Here is a 13,233-nt window from a genome sequence, read left to right as displayed (position 1 = left end):
GGGAAAAAAATATTTTAAACAAGTTGCGTATTTTGGAATACTACGCATTGATTTTAAATTATATTTTAGAAGAATATCATTAATGTGAGAAAATGGCCACAGTATATTATTAAATAAAAATAATTGTTTGGAATATTACATTCAATATGGTTCTGATTACATGTGGACATACATATACAAAGGCAAGAAAACTACAAGGTTATATTAAAATCTTTAAATTTTTTTTTCTGGATATTAACATCGTTTTCATTTCCTTCTTAGCAATTTTCTGTGTTTTCCAAATTTTCTACAAAAAAAAAATCTCTGTTTTGCAATCAAAAGAAAGGGCCACAGGAAGGAGGAGGAAGAGACATTTTTATTTTTAAGAAATGGAAAATATATGAATGGGTTGAAGGTCAAGCCATCAATACTTAACAGATTTTTCTCAGCTTTGTGGGAATTCATTCTCAATGATAAACTTATTTTTCCCTCAAGTACATATTTTCTACAATTGTTCATGCTTATGCCTCTGAACGCTATTAAAATATTAATGTATTCTTCTCATGTTGTTCTCTCATGTTGCCCACTCTCTATCTGAGCAATAAATCTATACTTTTCCAACCTCTAAAAGAGCAGGGAAACTTGCCCAAGGTGACACACTGCTTGTTGGTGGAGTCAGGACTGGAACACAATAGTCCTGGCTCCCAGGCCGGGATTATCCTCTTAGGAAAGAAGTTTCCAAAATCTATTAAGCAATTTTTAAATGTTTGTTCCTTATATCCTTCAAGTCAGCAACAAGGCAAGTTTTGACCACTTCCGTTATGGGCCCAATTCCAAACAGCCTCCAAGGGCTCCTGCCCTATGAAGAGAGGAGCATGATCATAAAGTAAACATGAGTGTGGCCCACAATAGTGAGTACCTAAGGAATGTTTAATAACTACTTTTTACTGAATTGTTATCCTGCTTCATTGACGGAGGAAAAGCCCGCAGATGAATTCAAAACCAGGAAAATCTAGCTTTGGCTGTCACTCACAGTGTCCCTCCCTATCCATATTTGACATCCCCTAGAATCCTGGAAAGCTTCCTAGCACCATGAGGCTGATACACTTAAGCAGAAACACCAGCCATTCACACTTACACAAGATATATATACACTTCACACACATAGCATTCTGCCAAGGTCCCTCCTCACAAAAACAAAAACAAAAACAAAACAAAACAGATTTTAACAATCTGTCAGATCCATAAATGGTATGTCATCTAATAACCCGCAGTAAGTTCTAAAGCACATCAGATCAGCCTTTCAAATGGTAAATTTCCATGAACTATTAATGAAACAGCATCACTCTCTTTTCAAAATTTTCTTAACTCTTGCATTTGAAATCCAATCCAACTTAGAACTCTTTAAACATCAAACCCAACTTCTCATGCACAGTAAACACAACGTCCAGAAAGCATCATTAGCCCAAGTTAGTAAAGAAATGTTTGCTGCTCTTTCTTCCCATCATAATAAGAAACGCTGCTCAATAGGGGATGATTAAAAAGTCCATATGCCACATGAATCTCATGAATATACCTTTTCCATTGCTTTAAGTATCAATCCTATAAAGAAAACTAATACTGTGACTTAATATTCTTTTCACTTTGCCAAAAACTTCTCCCAACCACCACACACATTTTAAAAGGCAGTAAAATCTAATTAACTTCTTTGCAAATCAGTGTAGTGTTTACATCTCAGTGTGTGTATACAGACCATGTTAATCTCCATCCAAAAGAAGGAAGAACATAAGGCCTGGGGGTCTCTCTTGCTGTGACTTCTACTACCGTATTCACGATCATGTTACAAAAAAAAAATTAGCAATACCCTAAAATAAAGAATTCCACTGCAAGCTTTTTAATCCATCATTAATTTCCTCTTTCCTCATAAAACAGAATTTCACATTTTGGAGTTTAAGAGTGCTGAGCTAAATATCCTTTTATGTTTAGGAAAGCAGATTAACTTTTGAGGAAATCATCATTTCTTGTTATAGAGAAAAAATAGTACATCAAGGAAAAAATATACTAATTGATGGCTTTCTAAATAAAGCATGATCATTGAGTACTACTAAACTGGTTGTCTTGTGTGTCAAATTAATCTCTTCATTATGGGGAACCAGGCTGGCTATTTTGTGCTTCAATCCATCTTTAAGAGCAGCATTTTGATTAATCAAGTTAATGATGACAGTTTTTAGCTAGTAACAAATGATACATTTATTCAGGCCCTTTTTCAGATGATCCAAGCTGTTGTGAGCAAAAGAAAAAGAAACAGCAATTTGGAAGATTAGATTAGTATGCCTAGTTTAAACTCTACACTTACTCTAGCAAATGAGATCAGAAGCAAGCATTAGTTAATGAGTAAATCTCCCGAGGAATCTCCACCATAAAAAAAAAAGCCATTATCAAACAGAGCATGCAAACTCTTACAGATATTTTATGTTAAAGAGCATATGAAAAGCTACAGATTTGGGCTAACTTAAAGTTTATAGTTTTCAAAACCAAAATGACCAAATACTTAATTTCAACTCAGCCACCCATAAAGTGACATTACTAAAATCAGAACTGTTTTTAGAACACTCCTCTTGGAAATAACTGTTAATATAGAATGAAAAGGCAGCTCATTTGCCCCCTTTCATTTAAGGTAAGTAGGTAACAAATTTGGATAGCCCAATCTATCAATTTATAGCAAATGCTCTAAATACAGAGGTTGGCAAACAACAGCCCAGCTCATAGGCCAAATCTAGTCTGCCAAGTGTCTTTATAAATAAAGTTTTATCGGAAGTAGTCACAATAGTTCCTTTATGTATTGTCTATAGCTGCTTGCACACTACAATGGCAACTGAGTTGAGTTCTTGCAACAGAAACTATATGGCCCACAAAATCTGAAATATTTACTATCTGGCCCTTTTCAGAAACTCTGCTAGTCCCTGCTCTAATATATTGTTTTTCAAATTTTTCACAGTAGAAATCTTTCAAACAAAATCCTACAAGAAAGCCTAGCAAATAAGACATTTGAAAGCAACATTTTATTAGTATACATTACTTTTATAAAGTAAATTGTATAACAATTACCTAATATGAAGTCAATCAGTTTTGTTGAACATAGAAACAGTAGGTTGCAGTCATAACAGTAACTTTGTTTTCTATTTGAGGTTATTTTGTTTTTGTTTCCTGGGTTTTTTTTTTTGTATTTTGTTTTGGTTGCAGAGAATTGATTCACACAGATAAGTGGTTGCAAATAGTAACAGTTTTTTAAAGCTCCCTTGCAAACTCAGGGTACTCTACAATTAAAAGATAATAGAAGTTTTATTCCAAGAAACTGCACGACTTAACCCGGCAGCCCAAATTAACACATTGCTAATCTCCAAGGTTTTAAAATTCAGTACCTAGCACTTTTGTTATTTGTGCTTTGTATTACCATTTTAAAAACAGATTTTTTAAGTTTAAAGGAATTTTTAGCTTGCTGTGAGTGTTACACATGAAGTACCTAAAACTGTTTGCCAAGTTTTCTCTTCCCACTTATAGAAAAATCTTTCCCCAAATTTCAAACATGTGATTTCAGTAAAGCTTTCATATTTCCTGATGATACCACCTTCCCAGCTGCAAAAATTGACTCAAGCCAATATAATCATAGCCCCATCTCAGGACCCTAGGCATCAGAAAGAAGACATTTCACTTCCTCTTTGAAGCTGAAATAGAGACATGTGAGGCCTGAAGTTTGCCAGGGGTGGTACTTTTCAGTCTTGTAAAAGAAACACATACAAGAGAAATATACTGATAGACAAAGAAACAGAGGTAGATGGGAAGACAGTCTTAGTGGCACTGAAATCAACGCTTCCAGTTGTCCTTGAGACCTAGCTGCATCACATCCTCTCTGTGTTTTAATTACAGAAGCCAAGAAATTCCCACATTTCTTGTCTGTGGTAGTTTGAATAAGGTTTGAATTGAGTATCCTGATGAATACACACAAGCATAAATATTTTAATTGCAAATGTATGAGTAAAAGTCTGGAAGAATATATATGATAGTGGATACTTGTCATTATTTCTGGCTACTCACCATATGAACCTCTTTCCTAAATCTGGGCAATCTTCCTCCCGCTTATAAGTCTTAGTGAGAAGTAGGATCAAATTGCACTATATAAGCTGAAATAATAATAATAGCTAACATTTTATATATGCATCAGGAAGCATTCTAAGCAATTTACCTAGATTAATTTATTCAAATTTCCCTCCAACCCCATGAAGTAATTGCAACTATATTTCTATTTTACAAATGAGGAAACTGAGACACAGAGGGGTCAAGCAACCTGCACAGAGTTACAACCAGTAAATAGAAAAACAAAGCTGTAGCCCAAGAAATTTGGTTCCAGAGGCCCTACTCTAAAACTCCTCTTTATTTTGTCTCTGAAAATCCCAGATCATTCTTTCCAAGTCCTTGCTGCATCCAGGCTACACCAATCCAAGTACCCATCCCAGAGTTGCAGGGACAAGGAAGATCTGTATATTTGACAGTGGTGGCCACTGCAGAAGGATCACGTTCCTGGGAAGCAATGATTGCAGTGCCAGGTCAACATCCAATTTCTACAGCTCAGCAGTTATCAGTGAAGCAAGCCTCAGCACCTATCACGCAGTGCCCATGACAGTGATAACCTCAGCATTATGCTAGGTATTGCCTCTCACTTGCCTCCTGGCTGCACAGTCCTCAGCTTGGTTCTGAAAGCTACCAAATATCTTCTTAATATATTCTTTTCCTGTTTAAATCAGCCAGTATTTTCTATTAGTTGTAATTAGAAACCTTGACTTATAAATGTCTTGCTAACAGTGGTTACCCCAGAGAAGTGGATTTGGGGAATGGTAAAATTTTTTGTTACTTTTTACATTCCTATATAGAAGGACAATGTCTGGACAGAGATGGGTTCTAGAGCAGTATGGAGAGTGACTTTGAAGAGGGCAAGCCTACACACAAGAGGACCTGTGAAAAGTCAGTTGCAATAGGTCGCAGCTGAGGTTCACTTTCTAGGCTTTAAATAGGGTTGTGGTAAGATAAATGGAAAGAAAGGAACAGATTTGAGAGCATTTTGAGAGAGCATTTGGTAGAACTTGGTGCCTAAATCAACATGGGAGAGGATGTAAAGAAAGCTGTCAAGGGTGAATTCCAAGTTTCTTATTTTGGTGGCTGAACAATGGTGATGCCGCCATCTAAAATAGAATAAAGAAGTGGGAGAAAGCTTATAAAAGAAGATAATGAATTCCAGTTGGTCTTGTTGAGTTCTGAGAACCTATGAGATATCCAAATAGAGGTAGCCAACAAGCAGTTGACATGCATGGATTCCAGGGGGTCTATAGACCTAGAAATATAGACTATATCTCATCTTTATAGATATAGCATGTCAGCATTAGGTGATGATAACTGAAATCATGAAAATGAAGATCATCTAGGAAGTATGAAGTGTGAGAAGAGCAGAGATAAGGAAATAAATGGATTTCAGGGAAATACGTTAAGGATAGGCAAAGAAACATTTAAAAGGTCTCATACAAGAAACAAAGAAACAGCAGTCAGAGAGGCTGACGGAGATCAATTAATGTGGAATATCCAGAATCCAAAGGTGTTCAGGACCTCAAAAAAAAAGAAACTGATTGGCTATATCAAATTCAACAGAAAGATCTCATAAGAAAAGGACTGAGAAACGTCTGTGGATTTTGTAATTAGAATGTACCCACAAAGTTCATAATGAAGGCATTTCTAGGAGTGCTGGTCTGGAAAGTGTCTCATTTGCAAAACATATTTAAGGACCTAGAACTTAAATTAAGTAGCAATATAATGGCATCGGGAAAAAAGTCAATACAATAGAAGGCCTGTTCTGATTGTCCACATTTCAAGTAATTAGGTTCTGATTCTGGATGAGGAAGGCAATTCTTTACATCCTTTCTGTAGGCTCAGAACCCATGGAATATGTTTCCTCACACAGCTGAAGGTATTATAAATAATCTACTCTTGAATATACACACACACACTCTCCTGTTTTTATTACATTTTAAATAAGACTTTAAAATGCTAACTTATCAGAAATACACTAGAGGAAAAAGAAACAGCATGGATGTAACCCTCTACTAATGAGGCACTAATGCATAATTATTATAATACACGTACTTCTCTCCACAGACGAATATTTATAAACACTGAAATCGTCTAGTTTGCAGTGAAGTCTTATGTACAGATTATTTTTCTCTGGTGGTTTGTCCTTTTTTCTTATTGTGGTAATGTTTAATGAATTTCACAGCCTCTGCTCCTTCTCTGAAAACACTGAACAAACTTGTATACATAATAGGTGCTGCCTTCAATGAGTATGTAGAGATGAGATATTAAACACACCATCATCAGTACCAGTAGTCAGTTACCTTCATTGTAAATACACAGAGTTCAGCTAAAACACAATATATTAAAACAAAGCTGGTTGAATTAAGTAATTTCAACAGATGGTACCTAGGGAGGGGATCAAGGGAAGCATATATTAAAGTAATTCAGATTAAAGACTGATAAGGTTTGAGGGAATCCATTAAATAGCACCCTTTTCTCCGCCTGAGCTCTGAGCCGAGAGCTAAACAAGAGATGGAGATCAAAATATCAGCAGTGCTACTAACAAAGGCCACTCTAGGTTGAAGGATATGGTTTAAGCATGCACCAACAATGACTGGAAGTAAGCCCATTCACTCAGCCCCATCAAGTGCTGAAATGCAGTCCTTTCTGGTCATCAAGGTGATCAAGCTTTGGAGAAAAATATTCTCCAAAGACCACATTTCATGTCGTGTAAATACTACCATTTGTTCACTTAATTTCTTTTTTTTTTTTTTTTTTTTTTTTTTTTGAGACGGAGTCTCTCTCTATCACGCAGGCTGGAGTGCAGTGCCACCATCTCAGCTTACTGCAACCTCCACCTCCTAAATTCAAGTGATTCTCCTGCCTCAGTCTCCCAGATAGCTGGGATTACAGGTGCCCACCACCATGCCCAGCTAATTTTTGTATTTTTTTTTTTTTAGTAGAGATGAGGTTTCACCAAGTTGGCCATGCTGGTCTCAAACTCCTCACCTCAAGTGATTCATCTTCCTTGACCTCCCAAAGTGGTGGGATTACAGGCGTAAGTGACCATGCCTGGCCTAGTTCATTTAATTTCTACTAATAGAAAACATACATGGAAAAGCAGATTAGAATGTGTGCTTCCTGTAAGTAGTTGAACACATACACACACACAGTGGGAGAAAGTGGCTAGGCTTTTCGTGCCCAATTCCTCTTCCAAACGCACTAGTGAGATAATTAACTGTACCTCTGTGGGTTGGAGAAAGGGGTGGGGCAAGACAAAAATTTCCTCCATGAAAACTAGGGGATTGAGCAGGAAATGGCTCCCATTTCCCATTCCCCTAATAAATACACATGATTATTAATTGATTGCAGTAAACTTTGCTTTTTATCGACTGCAGGGTGGATATAAACATGTTGCTATATACTTCATTTCTCTTTGGTCCTTTCTGCCAACATTATGATTATGTCTAAAGATATGCACTGAAGACATATATACAGACTTATTGCTAGGAACAGGGCTTTAGCATGGAATCATAATTTCCTAAATCAAGATCTAGCTTCTGACTATGGAAGGTTAACATTGAGAAAAAGCATTACTCAAATTACATTCTGCATTGTGTAAACACCAGTATCCATCCATTCCACAAGCCTTTATTGAGAGTCTACAATATTCCAAACAGTAGGTTAAGCAATGCAGATATAAAGACGAACAATTTAAATAAAATTCCTGACTTCTAAGAAAGAATTCCTCCTAAAAAAATTCACTTCATCAAATAATGCTACCAAAATATTAAAAGCTCAGGATCCAAATACATAAGAGAATGTAGCATATGACAACAGTAGCTTCTCAAACCCAAGAGGGACAAGTTGGACCACGAAATAAGGAGTGTTGAGGTATCTGGACATCCATGTGGAAAAAAGCAAACATTTAATCACATCATACACTTTCAGTCAGATTAAATTCCAAATGGATCAAAGGTTGGAAAATACACAAAAGTAAAACCCCACAATTTCTAGAAGAAAACATGGGGAAATATTTTAGACTCTTAGAACGAGGAGAGTCTTTTTACTTATGACTCAAAATGTAAAAGCTATGTTCTCACCTGGAGAATTGACTAGGGAAGGATCCGCTTCCAAATTCCCTCCTGTGACTGGCAGAATTCCTGGCAGCTAGCCTCTTCAACACCAGCAACCGAGAGAACGAGCCTCTGCTACTTCCGGTCTCTGATCTCCAGACTCTCTTTCATAGAGCCCACCTGGTTAGGTCAGACCCACCCAGGATAATCTCCCTTTTGATTAACTTTAAGTCAGCTGGTTAGGAACTTTTATTACAACTACAGAAATCCCCTCACCTCTGCCATATTCTCCTAATTAGAAGTCACAGATTCTGCCATCATTGGAGGGGAGGGGTTTACACAAGAGCATTACTCAATGCGGATCAGGGTGTGTCTGCCATATCTCCCTAATATATAAAGACTTCCACTCAACACTAATCATTAGACAAATGCAAATCAAAACCACAATAAGATACCATCTCACACCAGTCAGAATGGCTACTATTAAAAAGTCAAAAAATAACAGATGCTGGTGAGGTTACGGAGAAAAGAGGATGCTTATACACTGCTAGTGGGAATGTGAATTAGTTCAGCCATTGTGGAAAGCAGTGTGGTGATTCCTCAAAGAGCTTAAAACAGAATTACCATTTAATCCAGCAATCCCATTATTGGGTATAAACCCAAAGAGGTATAAGTCACTCTACCATAAAGACACATACATGTATATGTTTCTTGGGGCACTATTAACAATAGCAGAGACATGGAATCAAGCTAAATGCCCATTAATGGTAGACTGGATAAAGAAAATATGCTACATGTACACCATGGAATACTACACAGCCATAAAAAAAGAATGAAATCATGTCTTCTGCACCAACATGGATGAAGCTGGAGGTCATCATCCTAAGCAAACTAATGTAGGAACAGAAACCCAAATCCCACATTTCTCACTTGTAAGTGGGAACTAAACAATAACAACACATGGACACAAAGAATGGAACAACAGACACTGGGGCCTACTGGAAGGTGGAGGGTGGGAAAAGGGAGGGGATCAAAAAGCTACCTACTGGGTATTATGCTTATTACCTGGCGATGAAATAATATGTACACTGAACCTCCATGACATGCCGTTTACTTATATAACAAACCTGCACATGTACTCTTGAACCTAAAATTAAAGTTTTTTAAAAAAAGAGAAAATTACAAATGTAATTTTTAAAAACATTTAATTTTAAATGAATTTTTTAAGTTCCAAGAAATCTATTAAAAGAAAATCCAGTGGAAAAACTGGAAAAAAAAAAACTAATAGTCAATTCCAGAAAAAATATACAAGTAGCTCTTAAATATATGGCAAGATGTTCTATCTCATTTATACAAAGAAAAAATGCCTTTTTAAATAATACCTATCATATTGGCAAAAACCTAGAACTGTTCTTGTATTCTCTGTGGGGTAACAGGTACTCTCAAACATTGCAGGCAGAGGTGTAAATCTGTCTAGCCCTTATAATGTAATTGGCAATATCTATAAATACATATCCCCCTGACCTTGAAATTCCAAATTAGAAAATTTACCCTAAAGATCTATCAGCATGTATGTTAAATTATATTGATTTCAGCAATATTTCTAAGAGCAAAATATTGGAGACAATGCAGACATAGCTATCCAACAAGAGGTGACTTAAGTTAACTAAGATCCATTTACATAGTGGAATACTGCATAATTAAAAAAAAAATGAGGAAACATTCCAAATACTGCTATGGAAAAATTAATGTAGAACAGTGTATATAATAGCTATGTTTTTTGTAAAAAAAAAAAAAAAAAAAGGAGAAAAATAGGAATATAATTTGTATTTGCTTGCAAGTGCATAAATAAATTTTAGAATATATGGATCTACATCTGGAGGTGATATGTATGCATATACATATATGTGAATAATAGAAGATCAGTAGGTAGGTAGGTATGTAGATAAAGGATTGATAGATATAGACTATTTTACAGCTCATATCTTGTGGTTGTTTCTCTGCTACCATCTAGTCATGGCCAAACTTCTAGTTCCAAATTCAGTCAGAACTAGAGTTGTATTATTCCAACATTCAACATGAAGAAATTCCTATAGATCTGCAACAGTAAACTGGCTATGAATGAATCCCCAATTACCCAAATTCACCATATTAATACTTTGCATGCATTTTCACCCTTTTCCTATTCTTCAAGGTTTTGTAGTAACCCAGCTATTCACCAGATGAATACAAGTTATATGCCTGATACAAGAATGGAAAGGGACTTTTCACCATTACCTCCTAGTTTGCTCAGCAAATAATCTCTTAATGAATACTTCTATAGAATTTTACAGTCATAACAAATGCTTTCAGATGCCTGCAATTATCTAAAATAAGAAAATATGGCAACTTGAACTCATGTATTTATCTGTTTCCTCTTTTACTCTACTAAAATAACAAAAGAGGAATCAGAAGCTATGAACCCACAAGGACAAAGAGAACAGGAAACGAGACAAAAACAGGAGAGGGATATCTTTCTATCTCACTTTAATATGAACAAGTTATAACTCATTTCACAAAACAGAAAATCCTACAGCCTGAGACTGCAGAGGGAAAAATCAAGAAAGTGTAACTTTATTTATGTACCCAGAACCCTAGGAAAGCATCAGAATTCAAGAAAAATTGGGTTGACAGTTCAGCTAAAACTCTGTTAGCCAAAGCCTGTGGGCCAGCAGCATAGGCACTCTTAAAAGTGTGTTAGAAACGCAGAATTTCAGGTCCCATCCAGACCTGCCGAATCAGGCCTACACTTTAACTCCCAAGTGCTCTGTAAACCCCTTAAAATTTGAAAAGCAGTGATATAAAGAGCAGTTCAAATCCCAGAATTTCTCCCATATTCCACGGAGCCATGCAACTGCTCCCTCAACCCTAGATAAGAGGTTTTCTCCTTGATGATGTTAAACTAAAGAGGTCCCAGATTCAGGGACGCTGGCATCGCTGAAGACAGCAGTGAAGCCACAAAGTACAGGCATTCTGCTCATCTACATAATGAAGAACAAGGCCCACAGTGCCCTTATCCTGTTCAGCAATCCAAAGTCTAGCGACAGCCTCCCATTCCCAGGTAGAACATTAGAAATTTTTCTATGGGGGAAACCTACTAGCCCAAAAGAGAAGACCTACTCATACTTGTACACATACAGAAGACTGACATGGGGAGAATCCCGATTAAGAGTCACCTCATCAAGACTATATTTTCAGGGATCATTTCTAGAGTGCATTACTAGAGAAGTTTCTGTGAACGTGTAGAGCACCGGAAACCATGAGCATGAGGTACAGTGTTCTCTCCTGAGCATGAAGCCGGCTCTTGGTGTTGCTTCGCTGCAACTGCCATTGGCCATTGATGATCGTCTTCTCTTCTCTGGGAGAGTAAGAGAGAGAGGACACAGTTTGAGTGGTTACCATTTAAAAAAAAAAAAAAAGAGAGAGTCACCTCATCACCTTAACGTCCCTATAGTAAATAGAGAGTAAGGCACACAAGTCCGATTCCAATTAGAGTGAGGGGTAGTTTTTCGGGTTTTTTAATACAATGTGCATTCTCTCGGATTAGTTTCTAGCTCAGCAACAATAATAAAAAAGAGAAATACTCCAACTCCAGCTACATGTGCAAAAGTGTTCACTGAAGCATTGTTTATCATAAAAACTATATTTTAAAAAAACCATCAGTTAAAACAAATCTGGCTTAAGAAAACTAGGTCTCTGTGAAATGGAATACTACAAAACCATTAAAAAGAATGAAGTAGATCTATATGTGTTCATATGGCATAATCTCCAGGGTATGCTGAAAAGTGAAAAAAATAAGGTCAGAAGGATAAATATGACAGACTAACATTTCTATTTAAAACATGTATGTATGTAACACATTTCCACCTACATATGCACACAAATATATGTGCTTGTACTTGGAAAGAAAATGTCAAGTACATTTCTGAAAGCTGTTAACAATACCTAAATCTGGAGAAAGCAACTGTGGACTTGGGATGGGAGAAAGACTTGTGTTTTATTGCATACACCTAATTTTTTTACCATATGCATGCATTTTCCCACTTAAAAACAAAATACTAAAAGGACAGTTTTTAAGTAGTGTATTTTTGTCTGAAGCATTAGCTACCATTAGAAATAAAATATTCCCAAATCTGTATCCCTTACCTAAAATTATTTCCTGATAGTGAGACACATAAAATTAAAACTCAATAAGTCCAAAATCAAGCTTCCAATCTCATTATCTCGACCATGACTGCCACCACCATTAAACATGTTTCAGTTCTTCTGTTTCCTAGTCTGTCCACCCCTTCATCAGGTCTCTTGAGTCAGAAACCTGGAAGTCATAGGAGACTCCACCTTTTCCCTCACTTCCTACCTCTAATCACCAAACCAAATGCTGTCAATTCTATCTCCTAAGTTCCTCACAAATCTGTGTCCAACCTACCATCTACTCTGCCTTAAGTAACACAGTATTTACACCTCTCCCAGCTCACTCTAATCCTTCTTACTAACTCTCTGCATCTAGTATCTCTTGAATCTAAATTCCACACAATTTCCAGAGTGGTCTGTCAATATTCCCCAATTTGATCAGACCATTCTGCTACTTAAAACCCTTCAATAGTTATTTGTCTTCTTCAGAATAAAATCTAAATTACTTGGCATATCACACAGCTGTGGCCTCTGCCTGCCTTATCTACCACTGTCTCCACTTTTTCTTTCCCCACCCCCTCAATACACAAACCTACCACTCCAATTACTTGCAGCTCCCAATTTTATCATGCCAAACTCATGTTGTTTCCTCTATCTTTTTTCTTTTCTTTATTTTTATTTTTGAGACAGGATCTTGTTCTGTCACCCAGACTGGAGTTCAGTGGCTCAATCATAACTCATTGCAGCCTCAAACTTCTGGGCTCAAGCAATCCTCCCACCACAACCTTCCAAAGTAGCTGGGACTACAGGTGCACACCACTGTGCCAGGCTAATATTTTTGTTTTGTTGTAGAGACAGGGTCTTGCTTTGTTGCCCAGGCTGGTCTGAGACT

The 13,233-nt window shown here is 36.7% G+C and overlaps 1 non-coding gene across 1 annotated transcript; it reads left to right on the top strand.

The window, feature by feature from the left end:
• Window positions 1–11,392: 11,392 nt before the first annotated feature.
• Window positions 11,393–11,606, top strand: LOC115837856. Its single transcript, XR_004032892.1, has one exon. It is a non-coding gene; the product is annotated as a small nucleolar RNA U3 (small nucleolar RNA).
• The last annotated feature ends 1,627 nt before the right edge of the window (window positions 11,607–13,233 follow it).

The sequence above is a fragment of the Nomascus leucogenys genome, chromosome 12, assembly GCF_006542625.1.
Source record: "Nomascus leucogenys isolate Asia chromosome 12, Asia_NLE_v1, whole genome shotgun sequence".
NCBI classification, from domain to species: Eukaryota; Metazoa; Chordata; class Mammalia; order Primates; family Hylobatidae; genus Nomascus; species Nomascus leucogenys.
This window is presented reverse-complemented; position numbering and strand designations above follow the sequence as displayed.